At 34.5% G+C, this 22092-nt stretch overlaps 1 protein-coding gene across 1 annotated transcript in view; it reads left to right on the top strand.

Moving 5' to 3' along the window:
* Naaladl2 (N-acetylated alpha-linked acidic dipeptidase like 2) overlaps positions 1-22092 on the top strand; it is a 610065-nt gene that overhangs the window by 16972 nt on the left and 571001 nt on the right. The window lies entirely within an intron of this gene.

The raw sequence follows: 22092 nt of genomic DNA, 5'->3' as shown, positions 1-22092 counted from the left end.
CATAACTGAATAATCAAAGCCAAAATGTAGAGGGGATAAAATAATCCAAGGATGTCTCAGGGTCAGGGCCCAGGACAATACATGGATATATGTTTTTTTTTTATAGGTACAGATTTATTCCAAAATAATATTTTTAGACTTCTATGAATCTAACTAATTTACTATGTTAAGTATGTATTACATTTTAAATACAGTCTCTGTGTTTCTTTCTGTATATTATATTCTTACTTTGTTAAGAGGTATTTTTACACTGAAATAAATCTAGCTGTAGCATATGATAATCTGATGAAATACAAGAAGATTCAAAGAATTAGAATTGATATGTTTTAGAATATATTCCAAATCCTAAATTATTTAGCTATAATCATAACATTTCAGCAACATAATGATGTTCCAAAATGCTCAAATTATACCTGATGCTTGAAGTTTGAAAGGCGTGAGTTTTAAACAGTGGATACACAACATTTTGTCTCAAGGAATGGAAGATTTTGACTATTGTAGTGGATTTGGGAAATGGAGGTAGAGAAGTGGGAAGGTACTGGGAGGAGTAAAGGGAGAGAAAACAGTAATCATGATACACTGTATGAAAAAAGATATATTTCTAATAAAAAAAATAAAAATGAAGCAATGAAACATTTAGCAAGTCAACTTATACATTGGTGACAGTAATTCAGCTTAGCCAATTCCATTTTGAAGAGGATTATTTTTCATATTTTTATGTAACAATTAAATTTATTAGCTAATCTGTGTCCAGCATTTTATGATAAACTATAATAGATTATTAAATTGTTGAGTATAGAAACAAGGACACAGAAACACATGTATGTTGGCAGGATTTGTACTGGTGACTCACAGGTTCTGACTCTGATTAAACACATTTTAACACCTATTACATACTTGAATCATGTTTTCAAAAATGACTACCTAGTTCTCAGTCATTATTGTATTGGAGTGAACCTTCAGGGAAGAAAGGGGTGTAAGGCTTTGGAGGGCAGTTGTGTGCCTGACCTTACACAGAGCACATAGATTGTTTTTGTTTGTTCTTCAAACATCAAACATGTGAATGCTCAGTTGCATTACACCATAGATACCAAGAAGTTAACCATAGTTCATTAGCTTATTAATGTCATGATTTCTGCAGAGCACATAGTAACATACATGTAAGTTTATTTTTGGTAGTTCAAATGCTAAAACATTTACAAGTCATACATAAAACTCTAATCACTTATCAGTGACAGATGATATGCTTATTTGACAATATTTCAGGCCAAGTCTATTAAGTATAATGATGACATAAAATTATTTCCTTTTAGAGAGTAAGTCTAAATTTTTCAATATTTTTGGGCTAAAATTGATCCATTTTGTAGGCATTTGCTGGGTATATGGATTGGTACATCAAGATCTTTACAGTAGAACAAAGTGAATAAATGTATGTACTTCTTAGATAAGATACTAGCTTATTTTCCTTCTGTCAAGTCATATTTAAGACTATAATCATTTTGAAACTTCAGTTTCCTCCTAGCCCTGCACAGTCACAACAGCCACATAAGAAAGCAAGAATGATCCATTTGACTTTTGTGTGTCATTAATGAATATTGAATGAATCAATTCAAATAGAGGCAAAAAAAGGAAGGAGAAAGGAAGGAGAAAGGAAAGAAAGAGAGAGATGGAGGAGGGGGGAGAGGGAGAGAGAGAGGGAGAGAAAGAGAGAGAAAGAGAGAGAGAGAGAGAGAGACAGAGAGAGACAGAGAGAGACAGACAGAGAGAGAGAGACAGAGAGAATGAAATGGTCCCATGGACAATAATGAGTTATTAGTTTATTTCACCAAATGATATGGTTTCATTAGAACAGCATGTTGGTACATTTTACAAAAACATTAAATTGTGAATAGACCACTCAGAATATGCTACAGCTTGGCTATACAATGGCTCATTCCTGTGACTCTTATATTCAATATACTATAATACCTAAATCAAAGTTTTAAATGAATTTTAAAAATGCAAGTTATAGAAATCTGCAATCAGGTTCTGGTTAAGCAAGCATTGTCAGCATGGCTTACAAGGGTGCACTTTTTTTTTTCTTTTTTGCTCAAACGATGTCATGATGAATGGAGAATGGCACCTGCTGCCCATTTATCTCCAATGATTACTGCTTTGGGCATATTGATTCTTTCTGTGGCTTCTTAGATGCAATGCTGTAGCACAGATACTGATAGCATCAGTTTTATGCAGTGTGCTCTTAATTTGCTCCCATTTCCACTCCTTAGAAAAGATGTGCTAGTCAATAACAAGCAAGAAATTAAATTTTTACTTATTGTAAGCTAACACCTGAGAATTTTCACAATCACAATACAGTCTACTGCTACATAATGAGGTTTCATTTGACAATAGACTCTACATACCATGGTGGTCCCATGAGTCTGTACTGATCACAGATAGTGAAGCTACCACAGTACCTATAAGTATAAGCTTTCGTATACTGGAAAAATTACCTAAGGGAAGGTTTAACTGGGAGGAATGCTGTTATTAAATATATTTTTATACTCAAAGCAGATATATAGAAATGGACATTAAAAACTGTAAAACTATTACAAAAATAATCAAAAACTCCTAAATTTTATCCTCCATATATTTGAAATTATGTTTGCAAAAACATTGGATAACACGAAATTTAAAAGCACGTAACTGACAATCTTGTTTAAAATATTAGAAAATAATGGGTAATGATATTTAATTAAATGACAAATTGAATATACAATTATATGGCCAACGACTAGGAAATCACTTTAGGAAGAGTTATTAGCAAGGTTTGAAATAACAGGCTGACTCACACAGAGCTGATAAAACAAAACAAAAAGCAAAAAACCTTCAATAAGATTTGAAGAAGCCTTTTAAGAAGAGAAATAATGCTGTCATAGGTATAAGATATTCCAGTATATATTTATTTGGTACATGGCATATGGTCTGTGGTTCTGTGAGTCTGAACTGCAGCATATGAAGATGTAAGGTAATTTTAGTACAAGGGTCGATAGTCAGAGGGAGAGAAGGAAAAAAGAGAGAAGGGAAGAGGGGTAGAAGGAGCCACAGAGACATAGATTGAGGTCAGATATAAAAGGTACTTCTATGCTGTCTTAGAGCATTAGATTCATTTGGAAGCTAGAGATTGATCAGTCACTTAATGAGATACACAGTTTGAAAGAATTAGATGCAGCAGAGAGATGGATAGTATGAGGGAACATAGAAGAACTGTTGTGAGGATTTTCATTGTATCTTTCATTGAAAGTTGAGGAAGAAAAGCAAATTAATTAATATAAAGTCAGCATGTATCTTCCCATGGTCCTTTAGATACAAATGCAATGGCATTTGCTGTTCTAGAAGAATACACACAAGCAGCATTCTTGGTTCTTCCTTACTGAAATTAAACTAAAGATGGTATTAGGTTATATAATTTTAATACTTTGTACAATTTAATAATCATTTTCTTGTTGCCTATCTTAAACAAAGCCCAGCATGATACACCATAGTGCGACTAAAACACTATTATACTATTTGGGTATTGAAGAATTAACATTATATTAACACATAGCTTCTAAAAGATATAGATTTGCAAACAGAGTGTGAAGAATCACATGGCCTTGTGTATTTAGCATCTTATTTATCTGGGACTTGTGATGAGAGCTTGGTCTTACAGAAAGAACTGTGAGTTGTAGCCTAAGCCAGTATTCATGTAATGACTGAATATGAAATGAACATCAAAGACCCAAAATGACAGGAGCAAGGCCATTAACGAGCAACACTTGGAATCAATAAAAAATAATGAAACTGCATTGGCTCAAGTATTAATCAATTTTAATAATCGTGTGTTACAATGGCTTTTGCAATAAAATGGCTGCTATTTTCAATTCTGTTCACTTATCCTGTGACCACATGGTTGTCACAAAACTGAAAAGCATAGCGATTTTCAACACCTGTGCTGTAATCCACTTCATTTATCTGCATTTTCTTTGCAAGTTCCATATAAATCCCACGTTGGCTAATTGGTTATTGAAAGTGCATAAATGAACTCTTGCTTTCTTGCTATATAGATATAACCTTAAAGAGTCTGCCTTCAAATAGAGCAAGACTAATTGAGGATAATAAAAAATCAATACTAGAACAAATGGTGCCTAGATTCATCAGCTTTTCACAAAGCTATAAACTGATTCACTAAAATAATCATCAGTCACATCACAGACAGATCTTGGTTTTCTCTCAGAGTCCTGCACTTTTCACCCCTTCTTTCAAATGATAGCTTACATTTTCATGAAAATTTTAAAGGAATCAACTACCAATTATGTATGTTTTCTCTTATCCAGACTGAAGAAATATAATGAGTTCATTTACACAGCATAAAGAAACAAGGACTTTTACTGATCTCCAGATATCTGCACACATACCTGCACGTGCCTGGAGACTCAATGGATGGTGCTTGGGTCATCATGCTAGTAACTTACATTCTTGGGACAGAATATCTTGGGCTCTTTAACCCCAAGTGTAAACAAAGAATGAATAGGTGCCCATCTTTCTGCTTCAAATTCTAAGCTTACTATTCTACTGCCTTGGGTATCATTGGCTTATAAAATGGAGAATAAGAAATTTCAAACCTAGATCAGGGAGCAAAATAATGAGTAAAGAGGCAGATAGGACTTGATTTTAATGGCATCTTCAGATTAGGGGTGTGTTTTGATCGTATTCACCTACACCAACTCTTACTAGATTCACACCTATTCCTTATCCACAAAATTTTGTGTCCTTTAAAATAATTCTATTGAAAAATTTGTTTTCATACAGTATGATTGTGCTTATCCTTTTTCCAATTCCCAAATCCTTCCTGTGTTTACCCACCCAACTCTATACCTTTTCTAGTTTTCTATTTTTAAAAATGAAAGAGTCAACAAACAGTAAAGAAAAAAGACAACAAAAGAAAAAAGAAAAGAAAACACACACACATACACACACATACACACACACACGAATGAACAAACTAAGCTTTATGAGACAAAACCTCTACCAAAATACCATCAAGTTCTTTCTGTATTGGTCTTCTACTCCCAAACATGGAGACTACCTTGAAGTGTGGTTAATTGTGGGGAAAATTACAGGCTGCAGCTGTGGAGTTCCAGTGGGTTTCCACGCTGCAGCAGGTCCCACATGTAGGTAGGAGGTCTAAGGTTCCAGAGGCCGGAGACTTTGGCGGTGGCAGGCCCCAATGACAGGAGCAAGTCCTTGGTTCCAAAAGGGGTTTATAGTCATGACAGATGGTGGATGGATTTGGATGTACGCCCCCCCCCCAAAAAAAAACTCAGGGAAGTCTCAAGTTATATAGGGAGGGAGAAAGTGGGAGGATTGAGGGAGGATGGGGGAGGATCTGGGGAGGCATGCTTAATTTTCTCGCCCTCTGGCCTTCATTAGTATGTAAATCCCTAGAGCCAGAGGCCTATCGTCTGGCCTACTTTACTGAACAATGTAATTCTATGGAGACTAGACTGTTTTTCAGGACACTGGGTTCTTGGGGTGCTGAACTTCTGCTGGTCCTCACACAGAGTCTAGGGGTTCTAGGCAACTGCCCAACCATGACCCAGAATACCCTTATGCAGTCCCACAGTTAATATACTACATAAGATTTCACTAGAGAAAACTTGTTTTAACTTTGCAAGTAGATACCAATTGCAGATAGCTCCTTGATGAGAGGTGGGAACTCATTCCAAAATTCTACAAGACAATTTCTGATGCCCAAATAAACTTGGATATAGGGTCTTCCACCTGAACATAGTTTGTGGGGCAAGTGAAACTATGTCACCAGAAAGAAAAACTAGTAGAAAAGATTAAGGAACTCTGGCAATTTTCATAATTGAGAATGGTAAGTGTTTGAATCTGCACCCTACCAGATTCCTATTATGGAGCTTGTAACCACAGCACCCTACTAAGAGGATGATGACAACTTGTCAAGTAGAATAGAGCCCAGATTTCTCCTTAAAAATGGGGTATCTAGATGGGATGGCCCTGAGGGTTTAGTCAATAAGCTCTGGGTCTAAAAATCTTTCTGTCCCTCTCTTCCATTATGATTACTGAAACTTAGGAGGGTGTGAGGTATATTTGTTACCTTCAGAGTTGGAATGCATGCTTCTTTTAGGGATGAAAATTCTGAAAATATTACATGTGCATTCTTGGGCATGTAATGTCTGTATCAAAAGTCATTCTAAGTTTAGGGGAAATAAAATAAGGACTGGGTAGCCTTACCCTATCACTTTATGAAGTTAAAAGTAAGTACCTACTGCTCTTTTGGGTTTGATCCAAAGTGTTCCAATTTCAAATTAAAATATCAAAACCATATCTGGTATCCTGACACATACCTGTAACCCTAACAACTGCAAATCTCAGGTTGCCTAGAGTGCAGAGCAAGAGTGTCGTAAAAGTAAAAAGCAGTAGCAAAACACTTTGTTTAATATTTAACAGTTTTAATTACACTTTGAGGCTAAAGGCTCCTACCATTTGACTAGAATCAGTAACTTATATACCCTTCCTGCTCAAGACTTGTTTCCATCGAACATCACCAGATCAAGACATATCCAGTCTCAACCCTGATATTCTTGTGTCTTTCTGTTGATTGCTCGTGAATGTGCCTGCATAGCTTAACTTTCATTCTTTCTCATTAACTTATCTAAGAATTGGAACCGGCTGTGTGTTTTCAAAAGAGACAGATGGGACAAAGCCTTGTTGCATTTCTTGACTGTTAACTATGCACCGCTCCTTATTTTCTGATACAATTGTAGTAGTAGAAACAATAAGAATAAATAACCTCTCTTTCCTGAATTAGTGTGGAATCTGATAAAAAAAACACTCCACATTATAACATAGGGATCTCAGAGAAGAAAAGGGTGGGACACACTTGTGAACCCCAGTTTCACATGGGGTTTCTGTTTAGCATATTATGCCATGAAACAGCAGGTAAAGTTGTGTCTACGATTGCTTTGAAATGGAATAGATGTCCATTCTACACAAAAATTGATTGTCCCTTGGTCACAGAAATCAACAGAAAGAAGAAAATATGGTAGGTGAGAAAAATTGACAGCATGCAGATGATTGATAGTTCATGATCCCACCCGATGCTGCAGATACCATTGATTTTGAGTTAGGTCTTGTTTAAAAATCTTTGAGGTGAGAGAAGAAAAAAAAAAGATGTATTAAGCACATCATTCCAAATGTTTGTGTATAAGAGAAATAAGACATCAAATATTAATAGCATGCAAAAAAAGACTAGAGACCTTCGGGGGTGGTGGGGGGGGGGAAGATTTGGATCAGCATTGCCTAGGACTGCTGAACTCATAATGCAGTAGCAAGTTAAAAGGTGAGAGTCACCTGTTGTAAGTTCGCCTACCTTGACTTGATCTTTGTGAAAGCAAATTTCTCTTTTGTTCACAAGTCTCCACATCCTTCACTCTACCACATAAACAACACATATGCTTCTTACAGTTCCAGTAACAGAGAAAAGAATTAGGAACATTATCTTAATCTCTGCGAGTATTGGTAAAAAAAAAAAAATCACAGGTTAAAAAATTAGAAAATGTATGGATGTGTTTTTCGTGGCTGTGGAAAATAACAAGTCCGTGTCCAAGGGGTAGAACTCATCAAGATTTCTTAATGCATTACATGGATGAAGGTAGAAATATGAGGGATGCAGAGATACAGACACAGAGAGAGAATAGAGACATATAGACAGACACAAACAGAGAGAGGCAGAGAAAAAGACGGAGAACACAAAAGAGCTTAATAATTATTGATATAATTTTAAGAATTCTTATAGGATCATCATTAACACTTAAGAAGTCATCTATTTATCTATATAGCATCACTACAAGACAGTACATCATCATGGATCTGCAGAGATCTGCTCCAAAGGGATATGCTATTGCTTAGTGATTGTTACATATGTTTAATAATAATAGGAAAAGCATATTAATAGCAGGAATCTTTCCTAAAATAAGTCCCTCACAGCCTTTCAGGAAGAGGACTCAGATTATATAATAATCCAAGGCAAGCCATTTCAGGATGATCACCTGCTAATTATTAGCTTGTCCCATTATGGCTTCTGACAACTTATCTTAGTGAAATGTAAGTGGAGGCAGTAAGAAGAGAATAAATTCTGTATATATTTTGATATCAAAAATTTAACTGGTAGATGTTCAATATGAAATAAAAGGAGTAAAAGAAACTGTGACTACATTCATGGCCAATGGGCTAAAGGAGTGGAAATCTTATTCACTTTTGAAAAAATCAAAAGGCACATATTTTATAAATGCGGAATCTGGAACCTAATGAATATCAAATAAGGTATCTTCCCCATTTGATACAGAAGAAAATATGTTGAGTCTGTAGCTCAGCAAAAAATATGCAGTTTAGAGTTGCCGGCATATTGTTGATATTTAAAGCCTTTAGGTTTATTGAGAATAAGAAAGAAGTCAGTATGAATGGAATATATCTGAAGCAAGAACTGACTGGACTTTTAAGCACATGCAGCTTTCATAAACACGGAAGCAGTAAAGCACACTGGGAAGTAACTAGAAGCAAAAATATATGCTGATGAGAGTCAAGAGGAACATATCACTCATCTTTATCAAAATGCCCATAAAATGTATAAAATATGCAACTGATTATTAGGTTGAATGGTAGATGCCTGTTCACATATATATGTATATATGTTTATGTATGTGTTCATGAGTATATGTGTATGTGCATTCATGTATATCTGTGGTCATTTTGTGCTCATATATGTGTGCATATGTATGTATTTTTGTCAGAGTGTATGCATGTGGTTATGTTTCTGTTCATGTGGATGTGTGCATATGTGTGTGTGCATATGTGTATGCTTGTCAATGTGTGTGCATGTGCACACAGGACTGGAATATCAGACATATTAAACAATACAGACTATAGGGTACAAGCGGGAGAGGAACTGATTGAATTAGATAGAAAGGAAGATTTTAATAGTAGATGAATAAATTCTTAATTACATTTGATTACATAAAAGAAAGAGAAGTATCTTTTAAAGCAGCCATGTTTCCTTTTGACTGGTTCTTCACTCTACTGCCATTCAGTGTGTGTAAATTGACAATGTAACTCATTTTAAGATGCCTTGTCTTTTTATCAGCCCACCAAATCTATATTTTAAGAGCAACTTAAGATTGTGTTTTTTAAAAGTCTTTATTGAAAGACATGATAACAAAAATATTTTTATTTAACTGAATAATTGTAACTTATATTCTAAAAAAATTCTTTTAACTAAAAAGCCACTTATCCAAATACTTTCTGTTTATTTTAATAATCATTGACCAGCTAGTCTGTAGATGCTGAAGAAAGACCCCCCACAAGTGCCTGCCGTGATACCACTATGATAGACATATGTATGATGGAGAAATGGGGAAGATTGAGTACATTTTTCAAAAGTCAGTTCTATTTCTGCTTTCCTAATTTTACAAAGATTTTCAAAAGTTGTATAAGGAGTCATTTACTTGCTTTGCATGGCCATTAAATATTTTTCCAACACAATAGGAAGAACAATAATATCATCCAAGAAAACAGTAAACATAGATGGACCCATGACTCCAGTTGCTTATGCAGCTGAGGATGGTCTTATCTGGCATCAATGAGAGGGGAGGCCCTTGATCTACTGGAGGCTCAATGCCTCAGTATAGGCAGATGCTAGAGGTGTGAGGTAGTAGTGAATGGGTGGGTAGAGGAGCACCCTCATAGAAGCAAGAAGGTATGGTGATGGGATAGAGGGTTGGCAGAGGAGAAACAAGGAAGGGGACAAACATTTGAAATGCAAATAAGTAAAATAACCAATTTAAAAAAGAGAATGTAACAACACGGAAAAATAAAGGAAAAATAAAGATTTTCCTGTGAAATATCATTTTGAAAACAAAAATCAAAATTTGCCTTTTTATAATCAAGGTTATTTGTCCAGAATGTCTCAGTGGAAATTGAATTTCTCAGGCAAATATTCTGATTAAACATTTGAAATTCATGAAGTATGATATTTAGGAAGAATATAAAGTTACACTCATACTAATTCATACACAGAAGAACTATTAAATCTTTTCCTGTTTAAAATGTATCCCTGTTTTGGTAACAATAAAAATAAAAACTATCATTGGCAGTTTATTTAAAAGAAAGATGTTTGGACTGTTTTCTACTTTAATATGTGTTGTGAAAATATTTTCCTTCTCTTTTAATACACTCAAATTGATCTTTCATAAAAATGTAAAAGCCACCATTATCAGATAATGGTGAGAACATGCAATCATAAGCCTGGAAGAGGTAATTTATTTCCTTTCCCTCTGAAATCTAGATAGTTCTCCGTTTACATTTCTTCCAATTCTATACTGATATCTATATTAATATATCTTCACTTGGCATCATCTTATGTATCATTATTATACTCAGGAAAGTTTGCTCAAATTCTAACCTCACTTTTTCACTCTGTAATTTAAATTCATTACCTTTAATCCCATTTTCGGTTGAAAAAAAAAGAATGAATGCTATGGCCAAATTATATCTGTTGTCATATTTGAAGATCACGTAGGTTTTCAACTTCCATTTCTCCACTGTGAAAAACATTTCTTAAAAAAATTATGCATTGCAAATTACTTCTATGCCCCATAAAATTGGGTCAAAAGCAGAAAAAAATGAATAAGGGAGTAAGTATAATAATAATAAAGCTAGTGAGATTTATCCGTTAGTGAAATAATATTCATCGAAGACTGATTGTTTAAGAAGGGAGAGTAGGAATGAAGCTCATGATGTAGATAGGACATCAGCCTGTCTTAATGCAGCTGTGGTATAGCAGAGAATGTATGGGTAAGCAAACTGGATTTAATAAAGAAGAAAAAGCTTTTGTTCTTCTCTCCCGATAACCATCTGAGCTTTCTATAGAAACCATATTATTGTAGAAGAAATAATTGATGTCTCCATGAACATATAATTAAAGGAAGCTATCCTGAAGTCTCAGTAGAAAATGCTAAGCAAATTTGTAAGTAAGAACCTTTATTAATAATAAAAGTATAAAATAATTTCAAAGAATGATAAGATGATACCTTAGTGCTAACGTTTGCATATCTTTCTACTTTATTTTCTCTAGAGTTTTAAAGAAAACTATAATGCAGTTTCCTTTTTGAGTATGTTATCCAAGAATCATTCATCAAATCAATCCCACTACAAGTTAGAACTGACTCTAAATTCCAGTTCATGGAATTTATACAGGTGTGTAGTGGCAAAGAGCCATCAAAGGTGTATAGAGTTAGTATTCATTCATTTAAGGTGAAGGGGGAAAGAATTTTGAAAATGACTCTAAACTGTTACTGAATATCCAGTAGAATGTGGGTGTCACAACACAAATTATCAGTGTATAAAATGCAGACACATGACCAAACACACACACAAAAACATATGCACACACGCACACACACAAACACGCACATGCAGACACATACACACACACATTCAGTTAGGCATAAATATCTGTACATACTTACAGATAGAAAATATACATATGTATATACGGCAAGTTGAACTTGTGTGTGTGTGTGTGTGTGCTTCTGATTATGAAAGTGATGTACAATCAGTATTAATTCTCTTAACTTTCAGAAAATAGGAAGAGTCAATAGGCATCCTAGGCACAGTCTGTATGTAGATCCCACTCATCCTCTTGTATCCACTGTCATATCTATGGTTACTGTTAAATGTCTTCTCCATATCAGGGAACAGAGGAAATCCTGAGTACAATAATTGCATTCACTTTCCGAGCAATTGTAAAGAATGCCTTATATTTATTCTTGAGTCTCAGATTTAAGTTTTCTCCATGGCCAATTCTGATATCAGATGTCTTCAGTTTTGATCTTTAGCTTGGCAATTGTGTTTTCAAATTTCCTGTAATTTAAAATTTTTTTTACATCTCAACATAGTGTGTTTTAATAGCATAAAAGTAATGTTTTCAACAGTGTAGGTTTTAATTTTCTTATGGATAATAAATCTCAAGGTTTTAATAACAGCTTATTTTTATTCACTATTCTTCTATTATTGGATCTATTAATTTGTCATGCATATCAAATTTAAATTAATTAATTTTTAAAAGCTTTGTATATGAAACCTTTAGCTATATAATTCTCCCTTCTTTGCCCAAACACATCCTATGTTCCTCACTCTTCCAAGATCATGATGGGATATATACATATACTTACCAAGTCACGAAATAGCGAATTAGTGTTGGTCTTGTTTCAATTTGTCCATGGCTAACTACTTATGATCGGACTTCCTATGTCAGAATTAACTCTGTCTCTCAGAAATCATTGACTACTTTTTAAGTGGTTTCTTTATTTTATGTTTTAAATTTTTTTTGAGACAAAGTTTCTCTGTGTATCTCCATCTATCCTATAACTCAGAGATCCATCAGCCTCTGCCTCCCACCTGAAGGCTGCCTCGACTGCCTGGCTGCATGTGATGAATCTTCATCCCATCCAACCTCACTCTACTGCTGCATCTTCCATGGAGGCTATCTCCCCAACATCTCCCTGTACTAAATTCATAGCCTGTTTTATTCGTTAGTAACCCTCCAAGCCCAATCCATTAGTGCTATCCTTATGCACATGGCTGTGCACCTGCCTTTTCCTAGTCAACACACATCATCTTTCAAAGATTCCAAGTCAGTGTCCCTTCCTCTTTGTTACAGTAGCTTCGATTGGTTTGATAATGTATGATTGAGCAATCTACCTTTAAGATATCGTAAATACTCTGAGTTTTCAAGTATTCTTCCATAATGGCAGCATTTTGATAAAGGTACATACTTTGGTTTCAAAACATTTCAATAAATTCTCAAGTGAAATATTTTTCATTAGAAAAAAATAACCTGACAAAGTTATCTTAAAGGAGGAAATGATTAACTGGGTTCAAGTTTTAGGTATTTCTTTAACTGATTTCTTGGTTCTGTTAATCATGGGCTTGATAGTGAGGAACTTGATAGCTGTGACTTCAGTTTGAAATGAAATTGCTTACCTGATAGTATCAGGAAGCAGGCAGTATAAGTGGGGACAGGCAGGAAAAGGACACTTTTACAAAACACATCTGCGGTGACATGCTTCTTCCGTTTCCAAAAGTTTCTACCATCTCGTAATACTGCTATGTAGCCATCAATACATTAAGCTACTGCCTATGCTAGAACCCCCATGATCCATTCAATCATTCCAAATAGAGCTCAGATTTAAATGTTCTAGCACTAGGAACCACGCCAGGAACAGGATTTCGGATCCTAACCATAACACTAGTTTACCTTCTGAACTAGCATTTTTTTTTTTAAGTATTTGAACTCGGAAAGCAAGATATAAAATGGAATGAAAATAAGTTGTACAGATGCATGTATTCAGTCTTAAAAATAAAACTGTAAGTAAATCAGGAGCTAAACCTAGGGATTTGGCATTTCTTTGTTAATATGTCAGTAACATACATATTAAATTTTGTTAGTCTTGACACAATAAAGTGCTTAACTTTATTGTTATAAAAAATCTATGCTTCCTTCTAATTTTGGATAAACTTATGTGTTTGACAACAATAACATGTATTTTCTTTTGTATCTACAATATTTAAACTTTGTAAGATGTCTGAAACACTCTGCCTATAAGTTCAAAAGATTTTGAATTTTAAAGTATATATTAATTTTGTATATTAATAAAATTTTGCTTCAAATTTTCAGAGATGTAGTCAAAATCAAACACAGACTGACTCCTGTGGATGTTAAGATGATTTTTACATAATTTCATAGTGTACGGATTGGATTAGAATAATTCTGTATCTTCACCTCATTCAGAATTTTCCCTGTCAAAAATGCGATACACTATATTTGGTCATAAGTACTATTCATAATCTTTGCAGTATAGTGAGAAATCTTGCCAGTTGAACTGTCTCTGCAGGCTTATTATTGAAAATCATCTTGAATTTCACATTAGAACCATGTGTATTTGTTGAATACTAAATACTTATAGAAAAATAAATTCAGTTCCACTAAGACTGACATAAGCGAGGTGTTTGATTGTGAAACAACCCTCTGACCTACCTAGAAACTAGGGAAGGATCTTGGAAATCAGTGTTGAATAGTCTGAAGTATGATCAGATTTGGTATACCACTGCCTCACAGTTTTGATAGAAAAATGGATAAACAATCTGAGGTTGACTAATATATTGTAGTTTGATATTTTCCTTTCCCATACTCTAATAAGGCAACCAATCTGTAGATGACCAGGAAAAATAATTTCCCCTTGGCAGAAATCTGGAGAAATGTTCATCAGATGGAGTGAGATTCAGAGGAATTTCTTCTTAATTATTCTAACAGAGCATTTAACATACATTACTAACAATTTGTGCTTTTTGGAAATGATTTTCAAAAAGAATAGACTCAAACTGTTAAGGACAATTGAATGAAAGACATATTTATCCTGTTTCTTCATTATGTGAGTGTTTTCCTGTATCCACTGGATGTCTAACTGGTCATCTGTTGATGTGCACTAAAGCTGTCTGTATGCCTCTGCCTTGTGAGTAGCACTGTTTTAGACATGGAAGGCAGGCTTCTCTTCAAGAAGGTGTTTCTACTTCTTTGGGCTTGGTGTTAGAATTGCAGTTCTTTGATAAGTGCTTGTGAAACCACATTGATTTATCTATAACTATTATACAGGTTGACACTCCTATCAAACATTATGTGTAAGTCTCTTTTTTGCCACATATGAGTTGTCAACTTGTCTTCTTAATGATAACTATTCTTAGTTGGGTGATATGATCATGCACTGTGGTTTGAGGTTTGCATGTACAAAATGGTTAGTTACACTTAGCAATCATTTACAGGCCTGTTGGTAATTTCTATGTTCTCATTAGAGAAAAGTTATTTTAGGTCAATTGCCCATTTTTAAACCAAATTATTTAGCTTCCTACTGCTATTTATCTTCTTCAGTCTCTTGTGGATTCTGGATATTACCTGCTTGACAAATGTTAGATAAGGTTTTTCTATTCTGAAGGTTGTCTGTTTACTCTACAACAAATAACTACATTTTCCTATAATTTACAAATTAATTATGTTTTGAATGTCTTTCAGAGTAAATTCTGTAGGTTGCTTTCTATTACATCTTTCTTTAAAATGTTGAACTAATATCTACTGAAGTAAATTAAGTTAAAGAAAATAAAACTGATTTTTAAATAGATCTTAATAGATTTATATTTTGTGTTTATTAAAATTGTGTAGTTGAAAACTTCTAATACACAGAAAACAAAAAAGTTTTAAGTTGAATAAGCTATCACTGTTTCATTTTTCTAAAGTTACTTTAATACCAAGAAGGAAAGACTACCTCAAATTTTAAGAATTATTTCCAAATTAATTACTTACGTTATGTCATTATGAAAACTTTAGTATCTTTGTAATGTTTACTGTAAAATGATGCTAACATGTTTTACAGCTATAAAATAAACTAACTTTGAATCATTTTTCTAAGTAATATTTTGTTTTTATAAAATAATTTTTAGTTCATTCATGACATGATGTCATTTTGGGGAAAAACAGTAACTCCATTTTGATTTATAATTAGTTTTCCAATTTTAATATCATTAAATGCTAGAGTATTGCTTCCAATTTAAGCATCACTATAAAATTGTGTGTCAACACTAAATTAGTGGCTTGATCCTGAATTAATACACAACCCATTACTGGTGAAAAACTTTCAGGTTTTATGGAACCATATTAATGTTGCATGGTACTTAACATTGTGGACTCCAGAAAGCCACCTACTTCTGCAGTAATAACAGACTATTGGATGTCAGCCAGGCATGCACAATGTTCAAACTCATTGCTTATGTGTTTGACAGAAACATCTGGCAGCACAGATGCTGGCTTCTAGAGAACCATAATTATTTTGAGAGAAGGAAGACGTTGTTGTACACAGTTATTATCATGCTACTACTTCAGGTATCAAAACGTGGTGATCATTTGTGTTTCTCTGGCAGCACAAACTTTCTCGGTTTTACAGATAGAATTTCTATATCACATATAACATTGAACATAAAGATCTTTATGTGGTATTAGGCTATCAAAAAGTTCCAAAAGAGCATAGAGGATGTGAAGAAAGTGTATTGTTGTTTCCAAGTGTCCATCCAACAAGCACTGAACTAGGTGACAAAAAATTCACAGGCTATCATGTAACCAAGAAAAGTTGATGACAAAACTGGCTCTTGATTTCACTCTCTATCCTGGAAACACAAATAAGAGTGTCAGATTTTTTTTTAAATTTTTTTTTTAACCACTGAAAGTATTTGGGTTTAGCTTTGTCTCAGCCATTATGAATTCTCCTTTTCTATTTCCTTTAGAAAGATTATTAAAAAGGATGTGAGAGGCACCATTGAATCTATCTGTTGTTTGTCTTTTAGAGCAGTATTCCATTATGCCATGTGCACTCACAAAAATAATGATCTAGAAATTTTGGGGGAACTGTTACTTCAAAGACTCAAAAATTGATATTTATGACTGGATCCCATAATAACCAGTTTGGGTAGCTTACTTTTGTGACAATGAATGGGGTAGTTTTTAAAAGAGTTAGAATGATGATCAAGGTATGCATGTTTACATTTTACTTCCCTTTGCTGCTCAAGCTGAGAGTCTGAATAAGAGACTTTCTTTTATTTCTTTTTTCTTTTATTCTAATAAGAGACTTTCATGCATTGATTCATTCTTTCTTTGTTTCATCAAATGTTAATGATAGCCTACCATGTCCAGCGTGTTCTAGTAAGTGTCAAACACACAATAGTGACTGAAATGGACACAACCACTGCCTTCCTGTAGTTCACTGGTTAGTCACAGGAGTACAGTATTAAATGTAGCCATGGCCAAGGAGGTAAAAAGGCCAAATGAAGCTCTAAATAGAATCCTATAATTACTGGTAGAGGATGTGGCTGAAGGGGAAAGGATGTTCTACCAGATGTAATCAAAATTCAAAACAGGGTAAAAAAGGAAAAGGAAAGATTCACATGCAGTCTGAACACTTTGGTTCTCCAACATGAGATTGAGCTTTCTCTATGAATCACATGACATGAATGCCAGAAGACAGTTACATTCCATTTATACTCAGATTGCTTCTCTTATCCAGCATCTCTCTTGAGACAAACAGTGGACAGGAGTGGATTTGGAGAAGTGAGCCACAGCGAATGTCAAGGACCTGTAACTTTAGATGATTGTGACCCACGACTCTATAATAGAACTGCATACCTTTGTACCTTTTGTACTTCTGGGAACTAACTATGTTGATTTGTTTCAGTAATAATAGCGTTTGTATGCACTAATCAACCTGTTTATTGTTCTATAAAGTAGAAAATTTTTGAATCCTTAGATTTGCTTATTCAATCTCACTTATTTTTTGTTAGAATTTTAATGTTTGAGAATAACATACCTGAATAAAATGTAATTTATTTTTACAAACAGACAAACTGTTATAAAGTTAACTCAATCTATCAGTCTATTTCTACACTAAAAATCTCCATACCTTCTTGACAAAATTATATACAACTCAAATTTAAAACTTATAAAAATGTTTTATTTTTACTAATAAAAATAAGAAGTGACTAGACATTAGCATGCTTATACACAGACTGACCTACTGTGTATTTTGAGAGGTATAAAGCATACATAAAATAAATATTTTAATGTAGATAAATGTCTTAAGTAACTTTCCTTGGTTTAGACTCTAGCATTCTTATACAGCAAAATATATGAATTGAATAATAGTAATTATAAGTTATAAAATGTAGCCACAATAAATATAAAAAATTAACAGCCTTATGTTCCAATTAACATGAGAAAAAAACAAAGTAGTATCAATCACATTTTAGACTCATTTTATTATAAAATAGTATTGTTATTATTGACTCTAGTCAATGCTATTTTTTAAAAAAATCAGATCTTCCTTGTAATGTCTATAACTACACCTACACTATGAATTTATTTATCTATTTAGTCTCTCCCTGTGTGTCTCTCAGTGTATGTCCTTCTCCATCTCTGTCTCTGTTTCCCTCTCTTCCTCCCTATCTTTCCTCTCCTCTCTTTGTCTGTGTGTCTGTCTTTTTCATTATTTATTTATTTATTATTCATTCATTCATTAAGACTGAGTTTTACTGAGTAAGCCACAGCCTGGCACAACACTCCTGCCATCTGCTGTGGATTCTGAGTTTACAGTCACATAGATGGATACCTTAAGATACTTGTTTAATGTTTCTCTTAGCCTCTCCTCTTCTCTCTCTCTCACTCTCTCTCTCTCTCTGTCTCTCTCTGTGTATGTGCATATATGTGTACAAGGCTGTTTGTATGCATTCACATGACACAACTCAAGTACAGATAATAAAGAATAACATTCAAGAATAATTTTCTCTCTCAATCATGTAGAATCCAGAGACCAAACCCAAGCCACTGGTTTTAGCAGAAGGAGATTTTACTTGCTAATCCATCTTGCCATTTCCCAAATATTTGTTTATAATAGTTGATAATATTTGGGTAATGTATCTCAGTCTTCATCAGGATTTCTAAGATTATATGATTGATTTGCTCTCTCTTTATTATGACTTTCCACTGAAGTTAACAACATCTATATTTGTTATTTGATTTAGACCATAAAAAAATAATATTAATAGAAAGTAGAAAGGCTTTAGATGGATCTTTTTCCTCAGAGGAATGTGAGATATTTGTAATGTACAGAATGATGAACTGTTGAAACAAAATTTCTAGGAAAGATTAAAAATAAAACTCATGGAGAGAAACTAGCTTTTGGAGATTAAAAGTAATGTAGATAAATAATAGTTATTACAGTGATATATGCCTGATAATTCTCTGTGTCTTAGTTTGGGTTACGATGGCTGTGATACAACACAATGACCAAAACCAATTTGAGGAGAGCGGGTTGATTTTTCTCACAGTTCCATATAAAAGTTTATCTACAAAAACAGTGAGGACAGGAACTCAGACAGGGCAGAGACTTGGGAGGCAGGAGCTGATACAGAAGTCATGGACTGGAACTGCTTACTGGCTTGCTCAATATTGCTCTACTTCTTATTTATTGGATATTTCACTTACATTTCAAATATTAACCCCTTTCTAGGTTTCCCCTGCCCCAGGAAAGCCTTTATCCCATCACCCCTCCCCTGATTCTATGAGGGTGCTCCCCTACTCACTCATGCACACACTCCTGCTTTCCTGCCCTGACATTCCCCTACACTGGGCAACAAGCCTTCCCAGGACCCAGAGCCTCTCCTCCCACTGATGTCCAACAAGCCCGTCTTCTGGTATATATGCAGCTGGAGACAAGAACCCCTTCATGTGTAGTCTTTGGTTGGTGGTTTAGTCCCTGGGAGCTCTAGGTGGAGTCTGGTTGGTTGATACTGTTGTTCTTCCTATGGGTTGCAAACCCCTTCTTTTAGAATCCAGAAACATCAGCCCAGGTATAGCACCACCCACTATGGGCTGTGTCCTCCCTCTGTCTATCACTAATTTAAAATTGACCCAGGGTTTTGTAAAACCCAATCTTAAGGTGGCAGATTTCTTTCTCTTTTTCTTTCTTTCTTCCTGTCTTTCTTTCTTTCTTTCTTTCTTTCTTTCTTTCTTTCTTTCTTTCTTTCTTTCTTTCTTTCTTTCTTCCTTTCTTCCTTTCTTCCTTTCTTCCTTTCTTCCTTTCTTCCTGTCTTTCTTTCTTTCTTTCTTTCTTTCTTTCTTTTTTTCTTTCTTTCTTTCATCCATCCTTCCTTCCTTCCTTTCTTCCTTTTCTTCTTTCTTTTTTTCTTTTGTTAACACATGTATTTACTTTACCTTTCAATTGCAGCTTCCACTCCAATCTCTCCTCCCAGCCCCTCCCTCCGTTTCACTTTTCCTGTCCCACGTCCTTTTCTCCTCAGAAAAGGAGAGGCCTCCCATGGATATCAATCTACCTCTACTACCTAGTTTCTTCCCTCCATCCACCATGATATCTATTTTATTTCCCCTTCTCAATTAAATGAACGTGTCCTCTTTTCTTAACTTAGGTTACTTACTCAAAGATAACTTAAGCTTGCATCTATTTCACATAAAACTATCCAGTGCAACCTGCATTGGGTTTATTTTACTTTGTTTTGAGACTGGTTTTCTCCCTGTAGTTCAGACTGGCCTAGAAGTTACTATTGAAAGACTACCTAATTGTTCTGATCCCCTTGCATCTGCTAGATAGCTTCATGCTCTGATAACAGGCATATGTCATAACACCCTCTCATGTAAAGAAAGACGCCAAGTTAATGAGTGCTAGGCAGGCACTCCACAAGCTGATCTAACATATCTGGCCCATCCTTTGGTGAAATGAGTAAGTAGTCAAGTCCAGTCCCATTGGAAAAAAATTATACACAATTCCCAGACAAGCCATGTGTAAAAACAATATATCCACAATTATGAAATTCTTTTTCAAACTTTAGGTTTTCACATTTCTCTGAATTATCAGGTGACTGTTTGAGGATTGGAACTTTTTAGTAACACTTAAAAGGATGCATCTACTTGTCTCTTGAAGATAACTTGTCTTCCTGAATTAACGCCTATCTCAAGATTGGTTCTGAGGTAGTGTAAATTATCAGAGTATAGTGAGCTACTAGGGTCAGACCTTAAGTAAGCCCTGCTTCCCAACCAACACTCCTCTTTCTCTCCCTCCCATCCTCCTTTTACTCCTCCTCCATCCTTTTCTTCGTCTTCTTTGAGTTAATCTAACATTATTTTTAGTTCAACTTAAATTGTTTCATGTATTATATTTTGATCATACTCTTTCTCCTTTCTCAATTCCTTCCATGTCATCCTTTCCTTCCTACTCACTCAACACCAATGACCTACTTTGTGACCTGCTGAGATGAAAGCAAACTATTCTATAACCTAACTACCATGGAGGCTGACATGCTTTTCCAGCCTTGAAATTGTGAACCAAAGTTAATCATCCCCAAAGTTACTCCTTTTATATATTTTGCTATATAGTCTAGAACAGTAACCAGTGTAAACTATTTCTCTGTTTTTAGTGTCCATCTTCTCTTTCCTTAAAAGGGAGAACTGAGATGAGAACCCTTTCACTGCCTCCTTTTTTTTATCATCGTTGAAGACAGTCCCTCTAGCTAATATCTTTCCTTTAATCATCATCTTTCTTTACTTAAGACCATAGAAATGTTCCTTGTTTAGCAAAAGGTCACAGGCACTGTCTCTATCACTACACGTTGCTCTGTATGGGACTCCTCACATATGTAGCTCTCTACCAGCACAGTATTTTGAGAGATAGCTCATGAAGTCTTTTGGGGGGTATCGTTCTGCTACAGGATTCTCGGACAAACTCTGTACTAATTTCTTAACATGCAACATCCAGAAGAACTGTAACTGCATTTTAGTTCAGCCACATTTACATTTGAATGATTAGAAACATTTTTCTATACATTCTTTATTGAAATAAGAAATTACAACTTCAAATTTTTAGAAACTTTTTTATTTTTTATTTTTGTGTGTGTATCATATGAATGCCTAGTTCTCCAAGAGAAAAGTGTTAGATTTCCTGAAAACAGTATAGATGATTATGATTCATTATGTGGATGTTGGGAATCAAACCCGAGTTGTCTACAAAAGTGTCAAGTTCACTTACCTACTGAGCCATCTATCCAGGCCCCACATATTAATTTTTGAAAGTAATATAAATAATAAGTGTATTAGTCTTAAGCAAAATTTATTCTTATCTAGATTTTTGGCTGGTGAGCTACAGATACAATTGCTTATACATTTTGTCCTTTTGTTCTGGAGTTAGTCTACTATTGATTGGTTAATTTACAAAGTAATATTGTCATTGACCAGATGCCCAACAGAGCCTATTTATTCAATTGGATTTTGATGATTAATTGATATTTTAAAACCAGTTAGGAAACTACAGTAAAGTAAGGCTCTGATTTAGTTTGGCTTCTGTTGCTGTAATATAAAAAAAACTGGGGAATAAAGAGTTTATTTTC

This window comes from Grammomys surdaster, unplaced genomic scaffold, assembly GCF_004785775.1.
Source record: "Grammomys surdaster isolate TR1022 unplaced genomic scaffold, NIH_TR_1.0 62, whole genome shotgun sequence".
In the NCBI taxonomy this organism is placed as follows: domain Eukaryota; kingdom Metazoa; phylum Chordata; class Mammalia; order Rodentia; family Muridae; genus Grammomys; species Grammomys surdaster.
Note: the sequence above shows the minus strand (reverse complement) of the source record. Positions and strands in the feature narration are given on the sequence as shown.